The sequence below is a fragment of the Catharus ustulatus genome, chromosome 29 (genome assembly GCF_009819885.2).
Source record: "Catharus ustulatus isolate bCatUst1 chromosome 29, bCatUst1.pri.v2, whole genome shotgun sequence".
NCBI classification, from domain to species: Eukaryota; Metazoa; Chordata; class Aves; order Passeriformes; family Turdidae; genus Catharus; species Catharus ustulatus.
The window spans coordinates 5,324,546-5,330,666 of NC_046249.1; positions in this window are offsets into that span (position 1 = coordinate 5,324,546).

Consider the following 6,121-nt stretch of genomic DNA (forward strand, 5'->3'; position numbering starts at 1 on the left):
ACCAGCCCAGGGGGGTCAGACTTGAACTTTAAAATATCCCCTAATTTCTGGAGAGGTTTGATTGATTGGTTGATTGATTGATCGATCACCTGCAGGTTTTTCTTCTCCAGCCAGACCATGCTGGTTCCTGCAGCTTTCCTTGTCACTCCCCAGCACTCCCAGCTCCTGCCTTTGCTGTCCCTGCACAAGGGACAGTGTCCTTTATGTGCCTTGCCCCATCTTCACACCACTCCCCCAGGTCTGGTGTCCCCACCTTTGGGGACAACTTCTGGCCACAGGCTCTGCAAAGTCCCAGAAAGCCCTTCTGGGGGGGATGTGGGTAAATTCTGCCTGGTGGGCACAGGGGACACGTCCCACAGAGCCAGGGCCAGCAGCAGTGGCTGCTGGAGAAGTTGTGTGTGAACAACTGACTGGTGACTGGGTCACCCTTTTTGCGGGTTTCGGTTTTTAATTAAAAGGACTTTTTAGCTTTTCTCTCCTCTCCTGGAAATCTCTGCTGTGCCACAAAGGGTGAAAGCAGCACTGGAAGGTCCCGTGGTCCCTCGGTCTGTGCCAGCAGTGCTCGTGCCACGGCAAAAGGCACAGTAGGAGAAGAAATTTGGGTTAAAAGACGCACAATTAAGTCATCCATGGGGGCTTGGCCCTGCCTGCAGCACACGTGATTCCATGGGTTTGTTTTACAAGTGCTTTGGCCTCATCTGTGCTGGGTTTGTGAGAATTAAAGTGTTTCCCTTGGGCTCTGGCCAGAAGGGCCTGGATGGTGCCAAGAAATAAAAGCCTTTCCTCTGGGAAAGCTCTCACTGCTGCAGCTGCCAGGTGGAAAACAGGGGGAGAAACTTTCCCCAGCATCCCGGGCAGGATCCCTGAATCTCCCAGGCCAGGTTTGTGAGAGGAGTGAGGTGGAAAAAGGGGCAGGGGGAGGGAAGTGACCCCCCCACCACCACAGGACACTACACACGCCAGGGTGAATGACTAGAAAATAATTTATTGAAGAAACAGAAAGCTGCAGAAATACAACACAGTCATGACCAGTAGAGGATGAACAAACAGAGATTTTTTTCTCTCTTTTAAAACCTGTTGACAGGCTGGAGTTAAGTTTCCTGATAACTTCCCCTGCGTGAGTCATAGCAAAGAACAAGGAACAAACTCCAGAGCACACAGCACAGTTTGGATAAAGTGCCTGACACATAAGACTCTTTTTTATTTTATTTTTTTTTTCTTTTTTAACGTTTGTAAATAGCTTAAACAAATATAGTTGCAAGACACAGAGGAGTAACAATTGCATTTCGCTGTAGAATAAAACTTATCCCATGAGAGTAACAATAAAGCAGCAGCAGCAAAAAAAATTAATTTAATTAGAAGGAAAAAGTCATTTAAAAACTCAAGAGATGTGGCCCTCGGACTGCGTGGGACGAGGACGAGCATCACCTATTGCTATACAGAAAAATGAGCAATGTTTTCTGGAGGAGGCTGGGCTGGCAGAGCCAGGGCTGTGGGTTCTCCCTGGCCAGGCTGGATTCTGTCTGACTCCTTTGTTTCCTTTAGAAATTGAAAGGGGAAAACAAAAACAAACCCAAATTTTGCTCTTTGCATTTTTAATTCCCTCTCTTTAAAAAGAAGATGTGAGAGGAAGCTGGATCCTTGTGGCAACTCCTGCAGGTCCAGCCCCGTGGCTGGGTGTCCTCTGAGACATGGGAAAGGAGCCAGCTCCATGCTGGGGACATGTGGTGGTGACAGGGACAGGCAGGCAGTGACAACCCAAAGGTGCCCAACATGGGTTGGGGAGAGCGGTAAAGAGGAGCTGATCATCTTCCCCACCCAGACTTGGGAAGTTCAGCAAAAAGGGTGAATGGTGAATTTTTGGCAAAGCCATTTCTCTCACTCTGTGCCTACTGGCACAGCTGATGTTAGAGCCAGGCAAGCTTGGCTCTGGTTGTGCCGCAGTGGGGTAAAAATGTTTAAACCTGACCCCAAGAGCCTCCTGCTTTCCCAGTGGGATGGGGACAGCATTGCCCCACTGCTGGCACAGGGTTTCAGAGTGTGAAAGTCATCGCTGGAAAACTTCTCCTCCAGGAAGAACTGGAGTGCCTGGGGACATCACAGGTCATGAAATGACCCAAATATCTGAAAACTTCCACAATTCAAGCAGGAGACAGTGGCCAGGATGAACCAGTAGGTTTTAGTAGGAAATCCCAGGTCTGCTCTTCTTCTGATGCCCTCCATCACCCTCAGAGGTGTTCCCAGGGCCCCGTTTTCACTCCTGCTCCCCACAGTACAAAAATGCCCTTTGGGTGCAACCCTGGTCAAGAGAATTGTCTTTAGGACAGAGCTCAGATTGTCATTACAAGCAGGGAAAAAAAATCTTTGGTATCGTGGCAAGTTGCTCCTCAAGGCATTTTGGTTGGTGTGGGCAGCAGGCATGGCTGGATCCGGTGTGGGCAGGGCTCAGCTGAGCCAGAGAGTCCTGCTGGGCCAAAGGATGGGGAACAGGGCTCAGATCTTGGCTTCTCCAGGGCCATCACTCCCCAGGATGGAATCCAGCTGCTCTCTGTAAGGTCCAAGGATTTGTGACTGAGGTTGTATCCAAACCTAGCTGACCTTCTTGCAGTTGTAATTGCGGTCTTGGCCTTCAAGTGTCTCATGGTGTAAAAGGTCTTGGAGGAGGAAATGGGGCATGGTGGGGATGCTGAGCTCCCCACAGGACAGAAGGGTTGGTGAGCAGATGGGTGGTGCTGCTGGAACCAACATCATCTCCTCCTAAAAGCCAGGTCCTTGGTCCATGGGTCTTCCATGACCACCTGGTCTGAGATCTCGGCGCTGGAGGCAGAGGCTGCAGGGTCATGGCACCAGACAAAAGGTGCAGACTGAAAAACACCTTCCTTGGCTTTTGGGGGCCACTTTGTGGGGCCTGAAGGAGCTGAGATCTCTTTTGTCATGGTGAGCTGAGCTATGGGTCCACCTTGAGTGGTGAAGAGGTTGGAAAGGGCTGAGGCAGCAGCAGTTCCAGGGGAAGCACATCTCTGGGAAGGGCACCACTGTCTCCTCCAGGTCCCCATCACCCTCCTGGCCTCCAAAGATGTGGCTTCTCAATGTTCCTGTCCTCCTGTCTTTAGGAAGGGAGAAGAGGAGGAGCAGGGGGAGGAAGGACCACTCAGGAAGTGGACTCTGGGCATTTGCAGAAAGCTCCAAAGCCCTTCCAAAGTGCCCTGAGACTGTCTGGTGGGTTGGGATCCTCCAGGGGCTCTTCCACTGCCCGGACTCTTCTGCTCCAGCCAGGGCAGGTGTCAGCACAGAGTGAGAGCCAGGCTGGTGGCACAGCAAAATCTGACAGGGACAGAGTGCTGGGTGTGCCTCTGACCCAAACCACACTCTTGAGGAGAAAGACCCCCGAAATGGGTCTGTGGGTCAATAGGTCAGTGGGTCAATGGGTCACTCCAGCCCATGCCTGGGGCCAGCTGGGCCTTGGTGCAGCACCATCCTCAGCACCTCTTTCTGTGCAGGCAAGGGCAGAGGCAGGGCTTGGGGATTTGGGAACATCACCTGAAGAACTCTCAGCCCTCAGGGGGTTTTGGGGTGCCCAGGGCTGTTTCCCTTGTCTCAGAGCACACAAGGAGCCCTGTGGCTTTGCCAGCTCAGGTCATGGTGGTGGCTGATTGTCTCTCCTCCTCTTGGCTGCACTTAGCATTTGACCCACAGAACTGGATAAAGCAAAAAAAAAAAAAAAAAAAAAAACCCAAAAACCATGAAAAGAACCCCCAAACCAACAGAAAACACAAAGCAGAGCAAGGAGCCAGACCTCAGGGGAGGCAGGAGCAGGGAGGGCACGGCAGGGTCCCGTGTCCCAGATTCCCTTACCCTGTTTGCTGGGCACGGGGCCAGGCTGTGCCCCCCACCCTGCCGGGGGTCCCCCGAGCTGCCTCTGCCTCCTCCCGTGGCTGCCAAGAGATTTTCAGGGTGAGGAAAGAAACAAAAGAGGTGAAGGAAGAAACTGAGGGGATAAATGATAACTTTGCCGTGGTTGTGAGTTGGAACAGAACCATGATCCATGCAGAGAAATCTTCATCAACCAAAAATTTGTGGACAAAAAAAGCACAGTTTTTCCCCTCCCACTCCCACCCGACCACCCCTCCCCCAATAATTATTACATTACTTCAAGAAAGAGTATATTTTTTTCATGCATAAATCAAATTCTCATCTTGTCTTTTTTTTTCTTTTTTTTTGTCTTCTTTAAATTACATTTGAACACAGAACACATATAATAAATACTCTTGTACGACATGACTCAGAGAAAAGTAACACATCTGAACGCAAAGGTATCGTCATCATTATTAGTTTTTCTTTTTTTTTTCTTTTTTTTTTTAAAAGGACTTGTTTAAATATGAAATCTGTAAACTCCAAGGGTCCTTTTTTAATCTTTCTCTCTCTCTTTCTCTCTCTCTCTTTCTCTCTTTTTTTTTAAATCGTGAAACTATCCAGCTTTCATTTCCTTAACATTCAATATGTCTCCCATTGAACGCATCAAAGAAATAAGAACATGCCGTCTTCTGCAAAATTATAATTTAACAGTATAAAGCTTCAAGTCACAAATTCCAAAAACTAGCTAAGTAATTTTTTTTTTATCACATAAACTATACATTAAATATTTTGAGGTATTTCAGAGAACATTGTCAAAGGCTTGTAAGGTCTGTGCTGGGTGGCAATGAAGGCTTTCTCCTGCATAGAGAACGTCTTTGGTATCACAAGCCAGGTGGGGCTGGGGACAAGGGGGTGGCATGGCCAGGAGGGTGGGCAAGCCCTGGCCAAGGCAATAGTGTGGAGGGGGGCAGCGGGGACAGGGAGGGGACAGGGAGGGGACAGGGAGGGGACAGGGAGGTGACAGGGTCTGAGCAGCCCTCTCAAGGCTGCCTAGCAGGATGGGGGACCCTGATGGGGTTGCTCTCACCAGGAGTGTTGAATCCTGGAATCTCTTGGACCCCCAAGTGCAGCTCCTGGTCCTGCACAGGACAACCCCAAGAGTCACACCAGGGTTGGCCCTGGGCAAGTTTGGTCCAACTCAAAGGAGTCACCTTGGCAGGAGTCTGAACCAGGCAGGCACAGTTCAACCAAGTGTTCCCTAAACTGGAGATTGCTGGGGAAGAGCAACTCTGACAGGTCCTCCTGCTGCCTTCTGCTGGAGCCAAGGGGCAGAATGGAGCAGACCTGGCTGCACAGATTGCCCCCAGTGAGCCAAAAATGCCCCTCTGGGGACTGAGAAACAGCTCCTGTTGAAAGGATTCACAGCTCCAACCCATTCCCTAAAGGAAGAGTTTGGAGAAAGCTCCAGGTGAGACTTTCCACTGCTCCTGCCTTCATCCTTCCAAACAGAAATGCCACAGACTGTGCTACCAAAAGTGGGAACTGAAGCTCAAATCTGAGCTGAGTGAAGCAAAAACACCCTGTGAGAAAACTCACTTTGTCACCTTGTGGGGAAACAGCTTTGTCACCTTGTGGGGAAAACAGCTTTGTCACCTTGTGGGCGTCTGCAGGGTCCAGCACCGAGAGGCTGGAGAAGGACATGGAGCAAAGCCTTTCCCTGGGAGCCTCGCCCTGAACACCAGGACTGTGCTCCTGGGGCAAGAGGGGCTGCCCGGAGGGACCCTGGGGACCAGGCTGGGACACACAGGGACATCTGAGAGGGGGGACATGCTGGGGAACCAGCACCTTTCCCTCAGCGAGGAGATCTTTCCAATTAGGACAAGGGTTGGGTTTTGTCTCCATCCCAACACCCAGAGACTACGAGAGCCGTGGGGATCTGTCCTGTGGAGAGCTGAGGTAACACTGAGTCTTTAGGATCAAAGCAGAGGAGCGAAGAAATGGCCACACACCTTTGGTACAAGAAAAAGGCACTCATCTACCACGCTGCCATCCCGGAGCCGCTCGCTCGCCTCCTCCCTCGCTCTCTGGGGACTCGCCAGGGCTGGGGCTGGGGCTGGGGGTGGCCAGGGGCTCTGGGCCAGCCTGGGGGGAGCAGGGAAAGTGGCGTTTCCAGCACAGACCAGACAAGGCAACAAAATCTTTGGTATCAGACGTGATTTTCAAATCACAAAAATTGAAAACTCAAGTGAGGTAGCCTTTAGTCTCG